The sequence below is a fragment of the Pyxicephalus adspersus genome, chromosome 4 (assembly GCF_032062135.1).
Source record: "Pyxicephalus adspersus chromosome 4, UCB_Pads_2.0, whole genome shotgun sequence".
NCBI lineage: Eukaryota > Metazoa > Chordata > Amphibia > Anura > Pyxicephalidae > Pyxicephalus > Pyxicephalus adspersus.
The window spans coordinates 80,508,775-80,535,089 of NC_092861.1; the positions used below are offsets into that span (position 1 = coordinate 80,508,775).

Below are 26,315 nucleotides of genomic sequence, written 5' to 3' on the forward strand. Positions count from 1 at the left end.
AGTTTGTTGGAAGCTTGCTAGCTCCTTGTCTAAAGTGACAGTAATTGCATTAAGTTCTGTTTTACATCCCAACAACAGAAGCACACTTCTGGGCAAAACTAAAAAGGAAATGCGCTCTTTAGTTGTTCCTTTCTGCTCCTACTTTCATATTCTATTCTAAACTGACACAGGTTAACTTTTATTTGGCGTATTTTGTGGCAAATCAAATATATCAGAGTTTGTCAATGTCCGCTGTGATATTTCCCACATAAATATATGTTGTGTATAATAGTTCTTAAAATAAAACCTTTTCAGATTTGTCTGTGCACAAATCTGCCACTAGCAAAGACACAGAGAGCAGTAAAACCTAACAGAAGCGTTACCATCTCCAATTTATGAAAAAAAAAAGTTGAGAGTCCCAGTTTTAAGGGTCCTTTCTGTGTAGATTTGTGGCAGTGATATTGAAAATAGTCACAACACTTTCAGAAATGTGTTGCTTCATGACAGATCCCCTTTAATGTAATTGTACTCCATCTCTAAATCTACCATTGTAGCCATGGAAATTGTTCCACATATAAGAATTTCTGACAGCTGTTTCTTTTTTCAACAACAGCTGCAATCCAGAAACATGGAAAGGTTTTTGAAACCCTGCTAATTGAAGTGTGCTGAATTTAATATATTTCCTCACCATCTATCCTTAACTTCCTGTCTGTCTTAATGTTAAGTTAAAAAACTTGCCTTAGAGGGGAGGAACTCAGCACATTGGTGCTCCCTATAGTTCAAGGAAACAAAGTAGAAGATGGGCTTGAATAAAATTGTTTAACTTTTTTTTTTTTAAATGAAAATCTCAAGGAAATAACTTGTTACCCATGTGCTGTGTTACAATAAAAATAATCTAAACATCATATGCTTTCCTTCAAAACATAGTTTTGTGTTAAAAAATTGCATTTGCTAAATATCAGGAAAATACAAAAAAGTAGGCTTGTATATAGCTTTCATTTTTCTTTTGGGGCTCTGCGAAAGCCTTTAGGTCCAAGTCACTGTATCTGGATAATGTACCACAAAGTTAGTGCTGCACCTTCAGCACTAGCACTGCATGAAAATCTACCAGCCATGGTGGTACTGGACAAAATTTGGACCACTAAACTAGAAGCAGCCTTGATATAGATTTTGTGTGCCACAGAATTCAGGGTTACTTTGCAAAAGTCTTCTTAGTGTCTGATAGTGGAACTATAACTGAAAGAATATGTAAGCTGCCATTGCTAAATTAAAATAATTGCAAATAACTGTATGGTAATTTTCTGAACAACTGAGTTGCAAACTTATTCTGGGTTGGAGATTGGGAAAGTATTAAAGAGTAAAGATCAGAAAACCAACCATGTAAGAAATATTTTTTAGAACTAGTTAAGAAATGGCAACTTACATAGTCTCTCCGTAAGAGGCCCACTTTGAGTCTTTCTGTGATTTAAATACTTTTTTAAGTGGCAGATTTGCTGTAAAGCAGATAACATGACCAGTGATGGCAATAAAATATATTTTTTACTGCTACATATTTACAGACTGGAAGATATTAGGTTGATAAAATATGCTGTAAAGAGGCAATAGAAATTGCAATTAAACAACAGTTACTATAGAGCAGAGGTAGGCTAACTCTGGCCTTTAGGCCCTATACGGCCTAGCCAGTATTCCAGTTCGGCCTAACGCCCCCCAAGTTATATATAGTTGGAATTGAATTGTCGCGTTATTGGGAGTTCCCGCGATATCATCGAGTTCCCGCAAAGTAACCCCAATTACTATGCCTAAAGAGTAGAAGCAACGTGCAGCAATTAGTCTTCGGAGGGTTGACCTCGAACGTTGTGTCTTCAACCCCGAATAGATTGACAAAATATTCTTCGTCCAACGTGGCAACAAAGCCCTGAGTTTAGTGTGCAATGACACCAACAGCACTTTCAAGCAGTCGAATCTCAAGGCGCATTTCGATGCCAAGCACGCACACACGTACAGAGACTACACTGTGGATGAGCGGAAGACTGAGGCTGCTAACTTGCAGTCATGGTTGGAAAAAAACTTTCCTTGGACACCTTATTTCTTCTGGCCTAGTGTGCCTTCTTGACCTTCTGAAATGGCCTAGTAGCCCTAAAAGTTCGCCGACCCCTGCTTTAGAGCATTGTTTCTCAACCAGGGTTCTGTGGAACCTCCAGAGGTTGCTAGGGGTTCGGTGAGCAATCAGTAATTTGTTCTTTTTAGGTCAATTTAACTGACACCAATATCTAGCTATCTATAGGGGTGGCGTTCTTCCCACTGGCCACTGAATTGTGGATAAAGTAATTATACCAATTATCACCAAAACTTGATATTTGTGTCACTTGGGTAGGTGGTTATGAACAATCAAGTTCTTAGATTCCAGTGGTAGGATTTTCTCACAGTGGTTTAGAATTGGCATCAGTGACTTGCCTTGATGCAAACATAGCTGGGTAACAGAAGATTTGCAATAATCCATGCTTGCTGCTCTGACTTTATCTTTATTGTTTATAACGCAGTCATCCCTTTAATTTACATAATACATTGTGAGTGAACTACATATACAAAAACACAGTGCATTGCTGCCATTTGTTACAGGTGTTTTTTTTACATCTCATTCATTGGGTCAAGGTAGTGTCAGAAAAACAGTTCTGCTTGTTTTGACAGTACAGCTGCTCAAACTGATGTTTCATTTATTATGTCACCTGCTAGTAAACACACAAATAAATAGCTTTACCATTTACTGCCTGGCATTCTGTTTTTTTTACAACTACTAGTGCATAGTAAACACTACCGTTGAATTGTAAATGAGATATATAAGCTTTGGTGTGATCATAAAAGGACTGATGGTCTTGTGGGACATATGATGACATATAGCAGAGAAAAGCTACACCTGTAATACTATATTGCACTTCTCTTATCCTCCTGTTGTTGGCTTTTGAGAAACTGAGGCTGACTTACTAGTGGATTGATTGATAGATAGCATTATCCGCTTTGAAAGTTGAGAAGCAAAAGTTTACAATAGGGATTAGTGGTGTTTCTTCAAACACCCTGATTGACACTTTTGCAGCTGCTGACTATTTTTGAAAGTAGAGAACACTTACTCCGCTCAAATAAATGGAGTTTCTCATCTCACTTTAAGTGGTTTTATAGTACCGCTGTTTTCCACTTTTAGAAGCCCGATTTCCAGGGATCAAAACCAGTTTCCACTGTTATAAATATGAAATCGGTGATCTGGTTTCTAAAAGTACATAATATTTTTCTGTTCTCTACTTTTTCTAAATAAAACCCTAAATATTTTAAAGCTAAACTCCAATGGTTTCTAACTTTTCACCATTCTCTCCCTTTCCCTGGCATTTGCCACAATCATTAAAAAAAAACTGTCTTCTAGATAAATTTGCTTCTTAATTTTGCATCTGAAATCTTTATTTTTCCTGCCATCTCTGGTGGAACTGAACAGATTCCACAAGTCACATATGACTTGTGTTTTCAAAAGTTTTAATTATAAACTCAAGGCAGAAATAAGAACTCACAAAGAAATGCAGCTTAGTATTTAATAATGCATAATAAATGTATTTTACTGCATACAGTGTAGGGCCTTGCATTTGACCTGATAGGCTCTTGCAGGCCCTGTATTACACGGATAGAATGTTTAAGGACAAAGCAGAACAAGGAGGCATTTAGTTTATGTACTGATATTATGGTTGGTGTTCGCAAAATACAGTAGAAAACATGAAAGGAAATATGTGACTAGTTTCCCTGCCTGACCAATTTTAAATTCATAGGAAAGTAAAAGGAGAAAAAGCTCATAACGAAAGTGTAGGATTCAAACTGTATTTAACTCATCACATAACTCAAAATATAACATAAAACAATCCAACACACTTCATGAGCTATGAAACTGCCCTTTTATCAGGGCCTATTTTGTAAAATATAGGATTAGGGAATTGTGTCAGGGCTTTAATGTCGGCACAGAGTGTCCTACAGATGAGAATTTTCAAATGCCTGCTTGTACAGAGGTAAATAATGACTATTAAAATGTTTTATTATATGTGCATCTAGGATCATGTCTTTTTTTTTTTAAAGCCGGCAGGCACAGACACAAAATGTTGCTGTTATCCTACAAGGGAACTGACTCGCAAATACCAGATTCACAGTCAGAGACATCAACAAATAGGGGAAATTCAGACGCCTAAAAAGACTTTTTATTTGAAATGATAAAAATGTTTGTGCTTAAATAAGTTTTAGAGATTTATTATGTTTTTTTGTGTTGAAACTGAAATATCCCTGGCCTTATATTTGACATTGCATCCTGCTGTTGCACAATAAAGTTAGGTTCATGTAAGTTAAGTGGCAAGGACATTGTGAGCTAGTTTCCATAAATCCATGGAAGGAATTTTATTTCTCAACACCCTGAGTCATTTTGAAAGCACAGCTTAGAAAATTATATGCACATCATCAATATATGTTTAAAAAATGTAAACGTGTACAGAACACGCTCAACCAACTTTTTTATAGAGTAAGAAAAAACAAAATCTACCATCAATGCTTGGGAATAATTTCTGCTTTCTAAAAGAAATCTCCCTCTGAGGCCTAAAACACACACATAGTTAAAATGCATAGTTTTTTTTATATGAAGCCTGAAGCTAGGTTAACTCTGTGATCGTATATACATTTCTGTAGACTAAATCCAAACTTTTTTGCATGCAGGAAATTATTTTTTTTGTCATCATCCACAGATCAGTTTATCTAGGGCTAAAGCTTATCTAAAACATCTTATTCACTTCATTAAAAGAATTTAGGATATTCTGCAATATATCAGAGCCAAATATAGGACTCCAATATTTCTCTTTTCGATAAAAAAGCTTAGTTACCCACCTACCTGGAGCCTGTTGTTTGGAATAATAAGGGCCTTCAACATATTGGTAGGGTTCACTCCTCAAACTCCACCGTCCTGTCAGCAAACCCTCAGTGTTAATTTTACAGCGCACTGTAATGCAACAGAGTTTTGATTATTCCTCTGTGCTGCTGTGTAGGGCTTGACAAGTAGTTAAAATCAAGACAGAATTCAGCAGAACTCAATGTTAGTACAGGAAAAGAGTTAGGTTTCAGCAGGTGGAAATTTTGCACACCCACACTATTTAATAATAGTAATTATATAAATGTAGCTAGGCTTGTGTGAGCTCAAGCTATAGGCATAACTTACGTTTAGAAAACCCAATATTCACTTATCTGTTTTAATTTTAAGGGTCCATTCTTATTTCTCTTTGTGGTGATTTAAAACACACATTTTCTTTTCAATCATTTTTAATATTTTTTTTATAAAATAATACATTCATCAAAAGTGAAACTGTGCATAAAGAATTAAAACACATTTTCATGTGGTAATGTTTGTTACGAAATCATCGGCAGCATCAGCCTCATAAATTGGACATCCTCTTCAGAGGTCCCTTTATTGGGGTATGCTGCATTGCTATCTATGGGATAATTGGAGGAGGTGCTGCTCTAAATAAATGGTACTGAAGTACACCAGGGATTGGATCTAAATACGTGGTAACATATGCACTTTAGATCCCATTACCTTTACTTGCAGATGTAAAGGGGGTTTTACCCTTTTTTTGTCATAGGGATACTTTTTTTGGTAAGCAACAGATCACTCGGATAAGTAATACATTTCTGTGGGTATATAAGAGGATGGACTTTTGGCTCCTGTTAAACATGGTAGCAGCAGCTCACTGGAAATCACTTTTCACAGGATTTTAACCACAAAGCCTTTTGTATTAGTATCATAGGCCATGAAGCTAATCAGCTCAGCTGCGCTTAGAGTTAACCCAGAAACAAACCTTGTTGGGGACTGATAAAATGTGGTCCCTTTTAAAGAATGCACTGGAACAAGCAAATTAAATTGTAAGTGGCTAAGGTCTATTTCCTTTTTGTTTTTTTCTGTTGGGTTACTCCACGGGAGAATCCCTCAAACAACTTTTCTCTATCTTAAAGATAGAGAAAAAGAAAATGAAAACTTTTTTATTTAGTAGGGTTCCACCTTAATATCTGCCTAACCCCTTACAGAAACAAAGATATATGCTTTAAAGTGTTTTAAGTGACCCAACTTCAAAAATGTTTCTTGCTATTTTTGCAAATAAAAGGGATACACTTTAATAATTGTGGAAGCTAGAACCTTTTATACACCTATAGATAGTAAGAGTGCAAAATTGCAGCCAACTTGGTCAGAAATAAATCATGGGGATTAATATAGTCAAGGATCCTTCCTGATTTATTAGTTTACAAGATCCTTAAATTTGTTTTAGCATGAAGTTATTGAATAAATATGACACATAATCTTGTTAAGTCACTGTGAAGGGATAATTTAATGCAGTAGCAACAAGTGTTTGAAGAGTGGCGAGCATAAAGTCTGAACACAAAAACCTAAAAGGGTATCCCTAATCTCCATTATGTTAGCTCACTGATGAGGATAAAGGAATCATTGTGAACTAATCTATAGGTAATTGCTTGAATTTGCCATGGAAGATTAGTTTGCACAGCGGTTAGTTCAGTGAGATTTGTCGAGCTGTCAAAAGCAGTGGATGCTCCCAAGAAGTTAATTGTGTATGAGGTAATACAATAAGCCCCTAACTTTGCTTTATGTCACTGCACCCAAATACACTGAAATCCCAGAGTCAGCCACAGTCATTGTGCATGATTGTCTGGAAAGTAGCCTCCTATTCCTCCCCTATCAGGCACTTACAGCAAAATGCATACTTACTGCTCTTTTCCAGCCTGGCTTTACTGTTCTTTTAAACGGCTGAACATTGCTCTAAACTACTTTATATTTAGTTATCATTATGATCAGAAAGAATTTTACACACAATTAAGGGAATACTCATTACATTCTTTTACACACTCTCCAGATGAATTTTGTAGCTAATTTGAAGACTAACTGCAGAAGTACTTGATTGCTGTTTTGGGGCTTACTTAGGTCTGAAATGAAACCGTTTATGACCACAAAACATTTCTCTTTGCCTAAATGCCACATAACCTTTGTCATAAGAATGTTTAATTACCCTGTAGCAGAGGACTTGAAATGTATACCTGTGTGTGTCATGGAATTATTGTCAAGTTAGTACAATCATCAAGATTAGTTCTGGTGCCCATTACTCAATACTTTCTAACTTGTCAAAATTAAATGGGAACAATATTTTAAAAGTAACTTACTGGACTGGTCAGGAATATAAAAATAAGTTTTAAAAAGTATATTTAGCATATCTTTTCTACTAATTCTGTATGTACCACAGTTACAAAACAACAAAGAAAGGTCCATATTACAGAGATTCTTACATATGTAGAGACCATTTATGGCACAATGACAGATTCTTTTGAATAAATGATCCCTCACCCATTACACTTACTTTGGCCACGCTCCTCTAATAGAACCATTAAAAAAGTTCTGGGTATGTTGGAGCTTGTCATTCACTTTAAATATTGTGCTGATGAACAACACTGAAGTTTTGCAGATATTGTGACATTTTAGTGTGAGCTATTGAATTCAGCCAGCTGTATGATTACTGCTTGCTCAATAACCCCTTAAGTGTGTGCATGCTCTTTTATACATCCTATTTCCTAGTTGTAATAGTAACATTACAACTATATCAATAGTTGTACAATAGTAAAACTGACGTAGATTGTCCAAAGCTTCTAAGTATGCCATTCTTGTTTTTTTTTTTTATGTTGTAATGTAAGAAATAATGCGCCCCCTCATATAGGCCTTACCAGCCTCACAAAAGAGTATTGGATTATCTTTATGTACTGCATTAGTGGCTGTGTGACTGCCTGAAAAGCTAAATCCCTATATAAATATGAAGGGGATTTCCATAACCATGTGTCACCCCTGGGAGGGGTATCATGGATAGACAAAGCTATTGGAGCATGGTCGGAAAATACCCATGGTAGATATTTCAGGTTTATGTATTATAGCTAAGAGGGAATCAGAACAAAACAAGTATTCTATTCTGGACTGAGATGTATGAACATGAGAAAAAATAAGTATACTGCCTTTCTAAAGGAAATTGCTGTCTCCGACAATCATTAAGATAAGTTACCTGAACCAAATCACTGCCTACTATCTTATGGACAGTAGGCTCCTGATTAGCGCTGCGTAATATGTTGGCGGTATATAAATCCTGTTTATTATTAACCACCTAGCCGGTATGCCCGTACGAAGGTCGGGCAAAAAAAAATGGCTAGGATGGTTAACCCCGTAATTTTGTCACAGCCTTACCTCCATGGTCCCGCTGTGCACATCCAGCGGGACCATGGAGGTAAGGATTCCAGCGTCGTTTTCCCCTGTTCGGACATATTTCTGTAAGTTACAGGTCTACAATTTAAAAAAAAAATTTCATGAAAAACAGTGGCTCACTTTTGGTACAGAAATCTAGACCTCAGTGTAACGCTCAGGTGGTTAATAATAATAGTAATAATAATAATAATAATAATAATAATAATCCATGAAATCACTTCCTGGAAAAATGCTCCCGTGGGCGAATTGGGAGCATAGATATTAAAAATAGATAATTCTTTATTAGAAAATTTGAGTACAAGTTTCATTTGCTGTCTCCAACAATCATTAAGATAAGTGGCCTGAACAAAATCCGCTAACAATGTGGAAGAAGAAGAGTTAGTCAACGAAGGCACTTGGCATAATGTAAGAGAACAGGAACCTGTGCCTTTGTGACAATCGCAGATGAACCCATCTCTTTTCCTACCCACAATTTCTGCATTCTAAAAAAATCATTTTCACAGGCATGCGTTTTTGTAATAGGGCAATGTCGGTTCTGAGGTGTTTCAAATGACCGACATTGTTTGGGGAGCAAATTTGCCAAATTTGATAAGACCAATGTCCTTGAGAGGATCGACTCCAGGATCAAAAGGGACAAAAAAAAAAAAACGAAAACAAAAAAAGCTTATGAAAACAAACCAATATGCAGGGATTCGTGGACTTCCTTTTTCCCTCATGGTTACCAATAAAAATAGGAAGTATTAACAATTTGGTGTGGCTCCACACTCTGAAAGTAGAACACATAGAAAGAAGATGCTGCTTCATGCCTTGTAGGTATTACATAAGTCATACCAGTATATCCTTGCTCAAGTAAAGGGATTCATCTACTCTTTTGTTAAACACAAGTTTGGGCATTACAGTTAGATCTCCTGGTAAATTCTGTAGAAACACCAGAGTTGAGGGAATCTGGGGCTCTAGATGAGACCTGTGAACTGGAAAGAGGTGTGTCTTTTATCTCGCTTTTTGGGGACTCCGATGACAACAACCTATCTCGCTATTTTGCTACCCAAGGCTTGTTCTCAAGTTCATGAATTTTAGTGGTCAAATTATCAATACCATTTCCCATATTACCAATGGTGTCTTGAGCTCTTGGGTAAGCTCATCTTACACTGTTGTAATCTTATCTTCTGCTGTGGAAATGCGATATGACTGGTCTCCCAATTCCTGTCTTAGTCAAGGTATCCCCTTACCTATGGCTTCTTGTAGCATAAGCTGTAGTAGCACTGCTACAGGGTCTGTGATAATCACTGGATCTGAGGCTGGGGACATACTTCCTTTAGGGTGGAGAGGAATAGCCTTCTGAGCTTGTAGAGAAGCCCCATCGGCCATCCTAGATAGCAATATGTCGGACATGTCCTGTTGCCGTTTAGAAGTTGAGGGGCGATCTAGCAATGCTGTTTCCAGAAATTTGTCCATCCGGTTAGAGGGTGGAAGCATTCAGATACTGTCCCGGAGCAAATTGGCGTGAAGTTGGCTAATGCCAATTACAGAAAACCGAGATTTTAATGAGTATTCCCTTAATTATTCAGCATCACAACATATCGATGCATTAGAAGGACATGATTGAATTTGTTAAAATAATATGTTTTTGTTGAATTTATATATACTTTAGGTAGTTTGTTTATATTTAGGTTATCAAATAACCTCCTTTCTTTACACGGTAACATGAAAAGCTAAGGCTCAAAATGTGGCTTGCAGAGTGCCGACACCTACGTTCTGATTTGCTTGTTTTTTTGTGCTAGTGTGGGGCATTACCAGATGAATTCAAACATATCTAGAGGGCACATAAATGGTTTCCACATGTACTTTTATAGCATACCATCTAAGATAGTATTATTTTGGTCTAGGGGTGGTAAACTCTTATTGCACAAAAATGTTTTCCAGATGCACCTTATGCAGCTTTCATTGAAACTGTATGTATCGCAAATATGTTTGACTTAGCAACGTGTGCTTTGAAATAGTTTATAAGGGCAGAGAGTTTTAGTTTATAATCTTTTAATCCTTATTATGAAAGTTCTTTGTATGTATTTTTAACACTTTCTTGAAGCAAGCTTTAAATTTCCCTTAAGAGGCCTATATATGAATCCCACGTGAGGTCAGACATATTCACCTTGGTGGATTCACTGATATATTCCACACACACACAGCAAATGATTAAACTGGTAAATGTACAGTTAGTCATGTACAGTATTAACATTTATTGCATTAACTATTAATGGAGCTATGGCGAATCTTTATAGATGTAGAAGGTTCTAAATTAGCATACAATTAAAAATTATTTTTTTATTTAAATATGATGCAAAATTGTGCACATTCCTCTCTTGAAAGATGTGTTTAATAAGTTTATTATTTATAACTTTAATGAATATCTGTTGAGTTTAGTAGAATATCTGTTGAGTAAAGTAGAACTGTATCCACACAACGCCCTTAGAGCATGCTTGCACATAATAGGAGGCTTACCTTCTAGTATGCAAGAATCATGCTCCCCATATTCAGACAGTGGTTGACCACTTAAGATGTACCTCCTGTGCATGTGCACTGCAATTACACCTACATTCGAAGACTTCACTGTATGTTGTAAAATAGAAAAAAAATTGTTAGCAGGAAAGAAAAAAAGGTTTTACATTAGAAGAGACTAACATTTTCTTTTACACAACCTCCTTACAATTTCTTTACTTTAGATGCAGTTCCTGTTTAATCCAAAGTCTAAATCGTCACTGCATGTGCTTGGAATGTCACCTCGTTTTTATGTTCTTATACATTTTCTATAAGTGTGGCAGATATATACAGATCACTTCTTGGGGCAGCTACTTTTAGTGACAGTCAGGGTATATTGCTTAATTGTGTTTTTTCCAGTTCAGTGCATCTTTTTGGTAGACTGGATCTGCTATGAAGGTTTTGGAGCTCCAGACAATCCACAAGTTATGAATTAAACAGAAGTTCTTAACGTGTCAATTTCAATTCTGTTTTGGTTAGGATTGCATAATGGTCTGAACTGGCCAGTATGTGTTTCTGCCAGTAGTTTGTCAGCTGTTCTGTTTTTCTGTGATAAACTTCCCTGACACAGCACTCTGCCATATCCTTATGCATGCGCAGTCAGCTTTCAGCAGTGTACTAAAGGTAGCAGGATATTTTAAGTCTTGGTGAGCTTCAATTTTGTGTAACAGTGCTGTTTAGTCTTTAACACAAGTACTTCATATGCTTAAAAAGCTGACTCTGGATTTCTCTTTATAGTAGTGTCAGCAGCTTTACCTAGAAGTTCCAGTCCAGTTCCATACTATATGCTGCATCCTTTTTTTAAACTAAAAATGTACTGATGAACTACTAAGTCAGCATCCATTTTATAACTATGGTCACTTATGGTATACCCACATAACGTACTAGGCTTTTTTAGAAATTGAAATTGGACAATTTGTAAAACCCCACATAGCATTGGATTATACTTATATACAATTCTCAATCTATATGGTAAGGAGCACAAAAGTTCTCATACTTCTCAAAAAAGTACAAAACTACTTTTTCCTCTATCATGCACATCCACTTTACAGAATTCCATTATTTAGGCTAATGGTTTCACATATATTTATCACCACTACACAGTGGCTATGGTCATTTTATATCTCGGATGTCATGGTTAGTAGGTAATATACTCTACGAAGTAATACTTCGAATCGTCCTCTCTACTTTGTCATTAAAATTATTTGGTGTATATTTAGTTAAGTTCATTGTGGGCACATCACTGTAAGAGATAGACACGCAGGGCTGGATATACAAAATGATCTTGACTTAGTTTAAGGCAATTAGTGGTCCTATGTTTTTGTTTGGTCACTATATATATATATATATATATATATATATATATATATATATAATGTTAAGGCTTATTTGCCTATTTTTAAACTGCCCTTAGCTAGAGTCAAAACTGATTACAAAATAGTTTGGAGTTGATCCCCATCAAATGGGAAGTTTATATTAGTAGATTCAGCCCCCTTAAAACATATACAAACCCCCTTTAAACATATCTAAACCCAAAAAAAATATTTACCATACTGAAGCTTACAGATATTTAGATTGCTTCCAGCGAAGAAAATTGCATGTTTGTAGGCAGCATAAAACTAAGATTATTTGAGATTTTTTTTTTTCTTCTGGAAAATGACAAGTCTATTTAGTTTTACTTGCACCCCAATTTGCACTAATTGACCTATTGATCAATCATCATCAAGGGGGAGGGACACATTGTTTAATCTATTAGTGGGAATATGCAGGTGGTTAAAGGTTGCAGAATCTGAAGCAATATTGACTTTTCAAATGTTTTTTTTTATAAATTATTATTGACACTATCATGTGTAGAGGCTACTGTCAGAGTGTTAATATCAGTAAAGTGGGTTATCTACAAAACAAAAATAGTGATAAACTATATAAACAGGCAGTGGATTCTTACTATCTTTGCAGGTTCATGTAATAAATATTCTCACTGTTTGATTGACACACACACACACTTACACTTGAGATCCCACAAGGCGGATTTTCCCTTCCCTTCTTGACCTGGTCTTACTAGGACAAAAAATGAAGTGAAGTGGGCATTCCTGGGACAGAAAGAATCCAGCTTTGCTAAATACCTGTGATCATTTCTCACTTTTACCTATTCAACTAAAATAGTGTTTTATTACTGCTTCTGCCCCCTTCTGAAGAGCTATCTTATCATCTATCAAGGTGGAAAGTTAGGAGACATCTAGACCAAGGGTGCCCACATGCGGCCTGCGGAGTTGTCAGACTCGGTCCTCTCCTCATTCCCTCCCTGCTCCTTGTTTTTCTTTTGAGATCATAACAGGAGAGGGAGCTCCCTGAGCATGCTCAGTGTTGGCTCCCTAAGAATGGGCATGTACTATAGACCTGGCAATCAGCTGTGGCTGCTCCCCGCCCACCTTGTACTGTGAGATAATCCCAGCCGTAGCAGCATGACAGCTGTGTCTGTGTCCATGCAGCTGTCATTATCCCCACGTATAAACCTTCATATCTCGTTCACTGATTATCATAGAAATAGGAAATTTACTAAACCTAATTTCAGCCCTCTAACTATAATATGTTGCCTGATATGGAGTCACAAGCATAAAGTCCTTATAACAATCAGGGATAATTTCACATAAGGGGGGTCCCCAAATTGAGTCTGCATGTTGGGGACCCCCTGGGGGCCACTCGCATGGCAATGAACATTGTGGTACTGCTAATTGTCTTTGTGCTGTGGTGCCCCTTGAAGTTTACAAAACTTCAAGGCTGCATTCAGGTTGGCGGTAAGGTTGCAATGTGGTTACCCTTTCCTTGTGCCAAAAAAAACCCTAGCTCGGTGGAGATGCTCAGTACCGCTCACTACCGCCTGGTTTCAAATCTGCAGACGCTGTGGTGCGAGGGACTGAGCAGTTGATGGGGTTCCTGTTACACATAGCTGGACACTTACCTTCTGTGTGAACTCCAATTTCTTTGAGTTCCCTTTGGAGGGATGTTGGCAACTGGAAATGTGGAAGCCAGTAGAAAACCCCTTTTGTCCCCCCTTATATATTAAAATGTTATACCCATCATATTATGCTACCCTGTCCAACATAGTTATCTCCTTACTTTCTATGAACCCCAATTTCTCTGTAAGAAAAAGGAAATGTAACTGCAAATGCAGGACTAAAGGTGCGTACACACTTCCAATTTTTATCGTTCCAATCGAACGACGAACGATCGATTGGGCAAAAAATCGTTCGTAAAAAAGTAACCAACGACGCCGACGAACGAGGAAAATTGTTGGAAACGAACGACCGGACCGGCGGATCGGATTGGGCGACGATCGTTGAACATCGTTCGTGTGTACGGTCGTTCGTTGATCGTCCATGTTCAGAGCATGCGTGATGAACGAACGTCCGTTCACTTTCCTGTCGTGCACATAGTTCCTCTATCGCTTAAACGATCGTATCTATTGTGTGTACAATATCTACGAACGATCGTGTCGTTACCTCTATGTGCAGGATCGGTGCTATACGATCGTTCGTATATATCGTGCAGGAACGTTCGTCGTTCGTTTTCCGACGATAATAATTGGAAGTGTGTACGTAGCTTAACCCCCTAAAATTTCATCACTACAGTGCCACCACAGGATATTATTATACAGTATTTATATAGCACCATCATATTACGCAGCGCTGTACAAAGTTCACAGTCGTGTCACTAACTGTCTCTCAAAGGAGCTCACAATCTAATGTCCCTACTATAGTCATATGTGGTAATGTAGTCTAAGGTCAATTTTAGGGGGAAGCCAACTTAACTGCATGTTTTTGGGATGTGGGAGGAAACCGGAGTACCCGGAGGAAACCCACGCAGACACGGGGAGAACCTGCAAACTCCATGCAGATAGTGTCCTGGGTGGGATTCGAACCCAGGACCTAGCGCTGCAAAGGCTGGAGTGCTAACCCCTGAGCCACCGTGCTCCCACAAAAACTAACTGTCATACCCTGCTACCCATGCCACACACACTGGCCGTTTTCCTTCTGTGAACCCCAATTTCTCTTTAACATTAGATAAAGCAAAATGTAAGATAAGTCAGGCTACCCTCCACTAAAATTGTCCACTTATGTTCTTTGGAGCCAAATTTCTCCTGAGGAAAGCTGTAGGTATATTAAAATGTAGGATAACTGGGGTACTCTTGAGGCTAGCCCCGTAAATGTTATTGCTGCAGTGCCAACTATACTTATTATACCATGCTACCCTGACACATATCTGGCCACTTACCTCCTTTGAACCCCATTTTCTCAGGAACTCCCTGTTCTTGTGAAATTAGGGTTCACAGAAGGTAAGTGACTAAATATGTAGGTACCTGAAGATGAAGAAATAAGAACATGCCCCCCTTGGCTGTCTGTCACATGAATTGCATTTCTCTGAAGTATTCATTGCAGAAATGTTGGGGTACAAAAAAACTTAGTGGCCCCCTATAACTGACAGGGCACATCGTATGGTGTACTTTCTTCTCTTTGGTACAGGATTGTATATATATGACCGGCCCGCACTGTATGATAGCTTTAGCTTTGTATCTTTCAATAATAAAATGAGCATCAAATGGTGAATGCAGAAATTCTTGATTTATCCAAATTTATTTATCCTTTTTATCCTTTATCCTTATCATTTTTTATCATTTATCCTTTAACCTCCCAACCGTTAAGCCCGCACTTTTCCGTACTAAAAAAAGTTGCATTTATCGTTAACCCCAAACTTTTCTCCCTACTTTAAAATCCTCACTTACCTGGTCCCGCTGTGCTCATCCAGCGTCGTGTCCGTGTTCCAGCGTCGTCCTCCAGCGTCGATCTCCCTCTCCAGCGTCGGGTGCCTTCTCCTATACCAGCGGGACCGGTAAGATGCCGGCTGGCATCTTGTGTTCCGCCGACCGGCATTTGTGTTCCGGCCGGCCGGCGGAACACAAGATGCCGGCTGGCTTCTTACCTGGTCCCGCTGATCATCCAGCGTCGTTCTCGTTCCAGCGCCGGGTGATCTCTGAAACAAGAAGCCGGCCGGCGGAGGAAAAAAAAGCCGGCTGGCTTCTCCCTGCGTGCGTGCGCGATGACGTTGGCGCGCGTGCGGGAAATTCAAATTGAAACTCATTCAAACATTTTGTATTGGATTGAGTACAAAGTTCTGTATCCAATCCAATACAAAATAATAGAAAATATATTTATGTGGTTTTGTCTATAGGTATGTTACGGACACTAGGGAGGTGTTTTAGAAAAATATATTACTATACAGTATACCGAATTATTGCATTTTCAGTATTGGATTGAATACAAACTCCTGTATCCAATCCAATACAAAATAATAGAAAATATATTTATGTGGTTTTGTCTATAGGTATGTGACGTTGGACACTAGGGAGGTGTTTTAGAAAAATATATTACTATACAGTATACCGAATTATTGCATTTTCAGTATTGGATTGAATACAAACTCCTGTATCCAATCCAATACAAAATAATAGAAAATATATTTATGTGGTTTTGTCTATAGGTATGTTACGGACACTAGGGAGGTGTTTTAGAAAAATATATTACTATACAGTATACCGAATTATCGCATTTTCAGTATTTTTCATTTATTTATGTATTCTTGTTTAAACTGAATTTTGTGTTTTTCTTTTCTTTTTTTTAAAAGTAATTTTTTTTTTTTACGATTGTGTGTTTCAAACATTTTTTATATTCATTATATCTACTAGACCCCGATTCGGACATATTTCTGTAAGTTACAGGTCTACAATTTAAAAAAAAAAATTTCATGAAAACCTGTAACGCTTTTGGTACAGAAATCTAGACATCAGTGTAACGCCCAGGTGGTTAACCAAAAACATTTCAATTTAATTTCATTTTAAATTAAAACTATCCTGGTTTTAAACATACATTTTTAATGGCCCGCAAGTTTTATCCCAATGTCAACAGTGGCCCCCAGATGAAAAAAGGTTGGGCACCACTGATCAAGACAATGAGGACAAAGAATATAATGTAAACCTTCCCTGTTCTACTTTTTTGATTAGAGTTGGTCTTGAATGGGACATGGAGTAGACCCATTGGTGTGCAATTCTGTTTGGATGTATAGTGGGTGTCATTTTATCCACCTTTGCTTTAATACCTGTTTATACCTTACTTTATTTTACTAGAAGAGGGTCCTGCTGACAGTCTGCAGTATCAGGACATGGCTACTGATGATGATGACATGATAAGAAATAAAATTAGCACTTTTCACATGTAGGCATTTATTTAAAAATGCAGTGGCTTTACAATGAAAGGAGAACAGGAGCTAATAGTTAAAAGTTGCAGGATACTGAAGTTCAGCTTTAATTACTTCTTGGATATAAAAGAAGTTTTTTTTTTTTGCTAGAGCAGGGTTTTAAATGTTTAAAAAGATATAATGTATTGTCTAGTGGTACTGAACATAATGCAAAATATTAGTAATAAAGCAAGTAATAAAACACTTAAAAGTCATGTTGCTCTGTGGTATTTTGAGTCTTTTGAGTCCCTAGATAATATTGGTGTAGAGAGCAAGGTTGTTGGAATAGGAAGACATAATACCATGTCATATTTAGACTGTAGCACATTGACCTCGGGTTCCTCCCAGCGCAAGAGTTGCAGTTTGCTACAATCAGCCTCTAAAGTTATCATAAGTTGCTTAAGGTCAAAGTTGATGGTACACAAAAGATAAAAGCTGTGTTTAAAAATTTGGTTGGCAGCAGCAATATGACAAGGTTTCCATAATGTTTTTACGTAATAAAAAAGAAACTTCTATGCCTATACCAGCTATTATTTTTATTAAGCCACAGGCTACAAATCATTTAGTTCTAATAGGAGGTCACATGATATTTTACATGTGATTTCACGGTATAGTGAGACATTGCAATATACCATTTTTTTCAAGATGTCAGATGACTTTTTATAAATGACAGAGCATTTTATATCTTCTGGTGTCTATGCATGTGCCTAAAGGGCTTGTGCCTAAAAAGTAAAAAAAAACTATAGCCCACATTCTCTATCTTTCTAACTTAAGTTTAGTTCTAAGTTTAAGTTCTAAACCCACCATTCCCATCATCTTGCTAACTAACTTTCCATGATAACAGCAGCATCCTCTGATATTTACATCATTGGATCTGAAATGTTCTCTGATTCTGGCCCCATATTTAGTAATTTCCCAGGAACTTCAATGGAACTGTACTGAACCATCACAATCTTACACATTGAAGGATCATAAAATAAGTCATAAATGTGCATAACAGATATAATAAACCTAAAATAGAATTACTTACTGGTGCATTTTGCTTTTCACATTTCTATATAATCTTGTTAACTAATTCTTGCCTTGGAAACTTCTGAGGGTGTTAAAGGCCCCCTTAGCCTGTTCTCCCACACCTTTTGTGTTGTGACATAACCAATGTTTTTGTTGCTGATGCTTTGTATGATCATGGATGCCATCAATTATGTTCAGTAGCAAGCCAATACATTGCATGAAGCAGTGGCAGGTTATCCTGATAACTATTAGTATTTATTCATTTAGTAATGAAATGGCTTTTGGGATTACTAACTGCTGCATAGAGTGTATCAAACAGAAGTGCAAGCTGCCAGCAGCAGAGAGCATTGGCCACATCAGTACAGAAGGAAAGAACAGCTTTGAGAAGACAGGTGGAATGGGCCTTTAACACACCCAGAGGTGCTGAGGGTTATCCTAAATAGCAAAGAAAAATCAGAAAAGGGACATGAATTGTAAAAAGAAAGGAGCAGTTGCAAGTTGTGCTGTTATTACTACTAATACCCCTACAATGTTCCTTTAGTGTAATTTAGGTAAAAATGTTTAAAGGGGTGTATACTTACATTTTGTGTTAAAACAAACATAGTTTAAACAACCAGCCTAATACTAATACTACAGTTTTTGTGCTGGTGAATTGGATTGCATATCGGGTTTTGTTATCTCAAAACTTCTATTCAGTAGGTACTATTGCTAAATTTGAGTCTAGTCAAAGTGAGAATATTTTCCTCAATAAAACACCAAACTTTAAACACCTAACCAGAACAGTCACATAAGGACATATTACCCTAAGGTGTACTATAGAACGTACAGCTCTTATACCTACCACCAGCTTCCTAGATTAATGGGATTTTGATTTCTACTTTTATTAAAATGATTTACCCACAGTATATACTGCTAGCTATATTTGTAACATTTATTCTTACATTTGGTACTGTTTATTAATAAAGTGTGTGTATGTTGGGATACAGGATCCTATATTAAATAGAAGTCACCCAAAGATATCTGCGTGCATTGTTAGTTTTCTTATAAACTAACTAGGTGGGAGAATGTGGGTTAAAGTTCCATTTCCTGGTGCCAATCAACACACTCTTAAAAAAAACTAGATGTAAACCACTTTTAAATACATGCTAGGTACATCATGGATTTATTTAATAATTAACATAATAGCCACTAGAGGTAACAATGTTGCATACACTGTCTCTCTATATTACACAGTGATAATTACAAAAACTGAAAACTAGCCTGAAGTTTTGCATTCTCATGTGTTATATGATGAGCTTTCATCTTTTTTTTATGGGATAAACACATGAGAGTTGGAGGTTTCATCTGTTTTTAGTACTTGCTCACATCTGGTCTATTGACAAAATATCCCACAGTGCAGGTTTACAAATAAGTACGTGGATTGGTGGAGAAGTGGGTGGAACACAGCTATGATCATGATTGGCAGTGGCTCTTCGTACACACACAATCTTGATTATAGTACAAAGCAAACAGCAGTTAGTCCCGAGCACCTGTAGTGCGCGTAGCATTCTGGAAGCTTTTCTGCATTTCATTCACATAGCACGCCATTTATCATTTTGTTGGCAAGCATGTAGATAAACATTTAATGAATTGTATCACTCAAGGTTTTTCCTATAATTTAGTTTTCCTTACTGTTTAAAACCTGGCCCTGACATCATATTGTTTAAAAAAGCCAAGAAAAGAAAGGCAGGAGAAAGCCATGCTTGTAATATTTTATAATATCTGCAGCAGTTAAGCCAAGATTTGTAGTTAAACAGGTTATAGTCATTTAATGGGCAATGCAAAAATACTAAAAGGTAATATTGTACAAAGAATAGATGTAAAAATAGATGTTTGATTGTTTCCTATCTCATCCAGATTTTTGTTCCAGTAGAAACTTTTGAGAAGAGGCTCTAGTGCTGTCATTGTGCTGACTGGGGACCTACCTTGTCTTTTGCACTATTGTCTTCCATCGATTTAGATCAGCAGTGGTCTGGGACTAACAGTGCTTCCAGAAATGTATCTTTTAAGGCCCTCAGCTTTGGAGCAAAGCTTTGTGACTGTGTGTGTTCAAATTTCACTGATTCACTTAGTGAGAAACAATAATATTATATTTTTCTTTAATAAAATAGTACATTCCATTTATAGTATGTGTGATCAGAACATTGAAGAGCATGCCTCTACATAAAATACTGATACAACCCTGCTAATCTGTATCTTCTGTACTGTAATCTATTCAGAAGCCCTAACTAAATAAATAGCATAATTTTGCTTTTATCCTGTTTCTGTCAACTTCAAATGATGTTTCAACTGCTTTTTCTCGTTATTAGAGCATTGCTTACAGCTATTCCCCTTGTCTTTATTATTACAGGCATGGTATTAATAAGGGGCCTATTTATGAGGAAGAGAATCTGGCCTTCAGCAAACAGTCTTCGGTGGTGAATCTTTTAATGACATATAAATATATGCATCTAGATTATTTACCTACAGAGAATGTTTGCTGAAAGTTAGATTAGTTGTATTAAAGGAATAGACCTCTCATTTTAATTATTTCCAATTTACAATGTAGTGCTAAAACTGTGTCTCAATATTGATTAAAAAAAAATTTACCAAACAAAAAACTGCTTTTGGAGCACAATTATAATGTGGCAGAGGTTATTTAAGGCATCCAGTTCAGTGAAGGACAGTGAAAGGCAGTAACATTTACATTGTGCAATTGTATTAGTTCTTTCTAATTTACTGTTGTAATTTATGGCTTTAAACACTCACGGGTGACTTACCAGAGCACCAAAGATGCCTAACTCAGCAGGAAGATTCTGCTTTCATGTTTCCATAATAGGCGATTAATATTTGATATAGGCAGCAGGTAGCCACTAATGCCTACCTTCTAAATGTTCCCAAGTAGTATAATTGGTAACTGGTATCCAGCTGTTTGTTCAGCTATCACTGCTATCGGAAATATTAACAAGAGACAGCTGGCTCACCTTTTCTTCAACTCCCCATTAGTGCGCTGTAACTGTTAGTAATTACATTACTTATGAACCCTTGTAACTCACAGCAATAGCAATGTACTTACACTCAGTTTTGTAATGAGTCCTATTTATCTCACTGCATTCCATTATATACCTACCAATATGTAGCATGTTTAAAGGTGGAATCATTCCACTGATGTGTCCAATATATTTCATTTAGTTTTTAGTTTAGTTTGCCATGCAACTTAGGGATGAACACTGTGACATGACCATTAGTTGTTAGATTTCCCAATCAACCCAAGAGCTCCATTTTTTTTTACTTCTACACAAAACATTAGAGATTAAAATTAGTAATTTTTACATTTTTCTTCAAACATTTTACTTTGTATTGCTTTCCCTTAGTGTTCCCAGGAGTTGGGAGTCTGCAACATTAACAGACATTGCTTTTTCATGCAAGGTCTACTTTAATCCTTATATATATATAGAAATATATACATATACATCTGGTTTCCGATTTTTAGCTAAACAAGAACTGCATTTATTATTCCAGTAGTTGGAAAATGGCAGACGTGATTAAGGCAGACAGATTTTTCATATAAACTATGTAGGAGGGACTGCATTCTTTTATTTTGTGGTTTGAAAAAATGTGTCAGTACTTTGTTATATCGAGTTACTGTGAAGTGTAAGGCTTTACATGTCAGTAGAGCTTTTCACATGCAATGGACATTTCCAAGAAATAAAGGTTACAGTGAACACTGAAATACTGTACATGTTTAAGATCATATAATGTATGAGTTTAACACCCTTAAAAATCACAGGAGTCTGCCACTCTCTACAAAAATGCTATGGTTATTCTATACTCTTGTGATTAGGAAAAAACAATAATAATAAATTATTACATTACCTTATATTAAGTTCACTTACTAGGAATTAATTCTAAATTCAGAAACAAATGTTGCTAGCAGAAGCAAGTTGGATTCATTTGACAGGAAGATATGACTGTTAGAAAAAGAATTTGAAGAGTAGCATATTTACTGTAAAGCTAATCATACATGTTACCTTTTGATTGTACAATCTCTGTAAAACCCTAATTATATTTACATTTACCAAATCTATATAACATGAGGGCCAGCCCAAGCTAGAACTAATACCCAACTAGACCAGCCCTTACATGGCATTGCTAGGTGCTGGATTTATATGAGAGTGCACAATTAGGGATATGATTAGGGCAAAAGGTATGTTATACAGCTGAAATAGTTCAAGCAAGCTATATTGAGTATGTATGTTCAGAGCAAATTATCAGGCTGTGAGAGAAAAATAGTATTATCTGTATTATCCCACACTATCTGTTCATTCCCAAACCTGCAATGGAAAGTAAAAATTGTTGGCAGTGTGGACTCATTACACCTACCTGAAAGATTGGTGGAATTAGGATACATTACAAAAGAGATGACATTTTATCGATGATAATTCCAGTGACATCACCTCTAGGTCTCTGTGCTTCTCCATGAATTCAGGAAAATCTTGACTGGTGGGAGAGACCGACAGTGAGCTGAATATTGCTTCCTCAAAATAGGAAAATGTGGTAATGCCCACATGTGATGATAAGCCTCCATATTTGAAAGGACTGAAACCCAAAAAATGAAGGGCTTGGGCCAAGGCCAGTAGGGCCGTGAAGTAAAGGGCTGGATAATGTTGGACGTTTCTAGCTATGAAATTTAATGAGCTTTTTAACTTGCCGCAGCTTTTGCATGCTGTGAGAAGCTTGCAGTGTACAGTGTATGTATGAGCAATATTCAACATCAGTAGTCTGTATAACTAAAGGGAAACTGGAGATAAACTTTAATCTGCTACCTGCTTAGCGCCCCATTCTGTCCTAATCCATCTCTGGGTCACTTAACTTTTTTTCCCCCCCCCCCTGTATATCTAAGGCAATAGGAACCCCTGCCTCTTAGGGAGATGCTATGTGTGGCTCCCTGGGGCAGCTCCCTAGCAAATGAATAGGGGCGGCAGTGAGGGGTACTAGTAGTACCCCGCATTGCCGCCAGCTGTCACATGTGCAGATGCTGGTTCTTTAGGAACCAGTGCTTCTGTGTAAGTGTTCAAGCGGCTGGCAAGGTTCCAGCTGTGGGGAGCCATGCAGAATCACGCGACGCAGAGACAGGTGTAAACCTGCTTCAATACAATTAATAAGAGCTGTGTAAGCTTCTGGGTTTATTTTGAGTTGAACCAAGTACAAAGTGCATGTGGTACATTTACAAGCAGAATCATGATCCTTGTCTTCCCTGTTTTATGCTAGAGATTATTTTTTTCTGTATGGGCAGTTATCAACTCATTCACTAAACTGTGCTGTGTTTACACGTTTTATGAACTATCAAAGGTCATCCATGATTTGTCTACCATGTGCATATTTTAAAGTTAATAATTACAGTAATGCACCTAAATACTTAGATTAATTATCAATAATTCCTCTACAATGTTTATAATCTGCTGACAAACAGTAATATTTTTGGATTAGGCTTCAGAGTCATTGTTTGCTGATCACATGAGCCATGTGTCTCTGTAAATATACATAGAGTACTTTTAATACTTTTATTACCTTGTTTTGGTAGAGTTTAATCAAGTTTAAATAAACTTGTGCTGTGAGCAAAAGCAGGTTTATTTTTGTAGAAGTTATGTCAGACTTAAGTCAGAACTTCTAAATATCATACTTGTTCCTAGTAAAAGCCACAAACTTTTTTAATCTATTTAATCAGTATAACCTCTAGAGACCCTTATCCTTACTTTAGCTTACTAAGGTTTGGGTAAAGAGCAAATCTGCTCCAGAACCACATTCATAAACATGCAATTCCTAGTAATTATTAGTTAAATTTGTCAAGGCCTTCTTTATAGGAACCATATTGTTATGCTTTCGTGAGTTTTTCGTTTTCATTTTGTAAATATCAATAGAAAGAACAAATCATGGGGCAAATTGACTATTTGGTTGAAAATCAACCAATAAATATTATTTATATATAAAAAAAATTAGGAAACATTTCGCATGATTTCAGCAGATGTACAATCTCAATCGTATTCAACGCTTTTCGCGGAAAACGTCTGCTTCTTCAGAAATCAGTTAAGATCTATAAATATATATAGCAATTTAGGACAAAGCAGCTGTACCATACACCAATTTTAACACAAAAAAACTTATTATTCACACATACCATATAAACAGATGATCCCCTCAAAACACACAAATATATATATATTAAATATTTAAAAAAAAAAATTATAAGCTGCTTCTTCCTTTGTTGCTCCATCGTCGCTGATGATATAATTTTGTGGGTTCATTGATTTGCAATGAGCCATCTTGATTTGCTTCATGCTCTCAGAGTCTAATTGAGATTGGAGAGAGACCTGCATGACATCTGCAATGTTATAGTAACTGTAGAATTTATCTCCCTGACTATTGTGAGAGATATTTTTATTTTATTTATTAATTACGTTTGCAGCCCTTTACAAGTCCATAGTCATATCATTGAAAACATTTAGATTGATAGTATTGGATGCTTATTAGGCTGTTTTATCATATTCATTGATGTTAAATCACACACCATGATGATTACATCATTAAATAATGATTTTTTAAAATTATTCTAACATAACTATTAGTTTTTGTTTAATGCTGTAAACCTGCATGCCCACTGTGGCCATTGTGATGGGTACTCTCTAGGGTGCATTTTATGCATATTTTATATTATAAATCATTGATCAGGAGGAGTGGTTACAATAAAAGAGGTGGAGTGAGCCTCTGATAAGTAGATTTCACCTTTGGAGCACTCTAGAGATCAAAGAATATTGTGACTCAACACCAGACTAAAAGTCAAAATATCTTCCCACTGCTACAAGAAATAGAGATAAGTTGGCAGATAATAAAAACTAATAGACTAAGTTTATTGTTAGACCATTATTAAGTGTAACATTCATGAAACATGAATGAGACATATTTCAAGCCTTGGTAGATGTTGGAGATGTAAAGCACCTGATACTCTCTTACATATTTCAGTTTGTTTGAGAAAGATTATTGCCCAGTTGGTATTTAGATTTATAATATTGAATTGGACAGAAACACACAAAGTGCAGTGAAAACACAAAAAACGTCCAAGAGGTAACAAATGAAGCCCACCAAGTATACCCCTCTTGTATAATGCCTAACATTTGGGATTAAAAGATATTGGCCTTGATTCATTAAAGCTCGCCAAGGCTTGGAGAGAATACACTTTCACCAGTAAAGCTGGGTGATCCAACAAACCTGGGATGGATCTGGTCCAGAATTCAATGCATTTGCTAGCAAATAGCAAATGACATTGAAGAAATCCATTCCAGGTTTGCTTGATCACCTAGCTTCACTGGTGAAAGTGTATTCTCTCCAGCCTTGGAGAGCTTGTGACCTGTATGTATGAGTTCACTATGGCTATTGACAACAAATACAGGAATCTAATGCCATAGTACAAAACCTTGTAGTATTCATAAAAATAATGGATTGAGATGGACAAGGCACAAAATCATATAGGATTGCATTTAGTCAGAAGCTGTAATGGTATATAAAGGAAAGAAAATACAAGGCTGAGGCTTATTTAAAACATCTGTAAGGCAAACGATAGAGAAGATTGGGCATACATTATACTGAAGCAATCATATTAATTGGACTGTGTTAACCACCTTGCCGTTAAGCCCGACCTTCGTTCGGGCACAAAAAAATTGCAAGGATGGTTAACCACGAGATTTTTCCCATCCTTACTTACCTGGTCCCCCTGTGCTCATCCAGCATCGTTTTCGTATTCCAGCATCGTCCTCCATCCAGCGTCGTCCGTCGATCTCCCTCTCCAGCGTCGGGTGCCAGCGGGACCGGTAAGATGCCGGCCGGCGGGACACAAGATGCCGGCCGGCTTCTTACCTGGTCCCGCTGATCGTCCGACGTCCTTCTCGTTCCAGCGCTGGGTGCCTTCTGAAACGAGAAGCCATCCGGCGGAGAAATTCAAATTGAAACTCATTCATTCATTTTGTATTGGATTCAATACAAATTCCTGTATTGAATCCAATACAAAATAATTCAAATAAATACAAAGTGTGTAATTGGTAAATTCAAACTGTCATTTTGTATTGGATTGAATACAAACTCCCGTATCCAATCCAATACAAAAAATAAAAAAAAA

At 36.9% G+C, this 26,315-nt stretch overlaps 1 protein-coding gene across 1 annotated transcript in view; it reads left to right on the forward strand.

Moving 5' to 3' along the window:
* SLC16A10 (solute carrier family 16 member 10) overlaps positions 1 to 26,315 on the forward strand; it is a 45,372-nt gene that overhangs the window by 5,536 nt on the left and 13,521 nt on the right. The window lies entirely within an intron of this gene.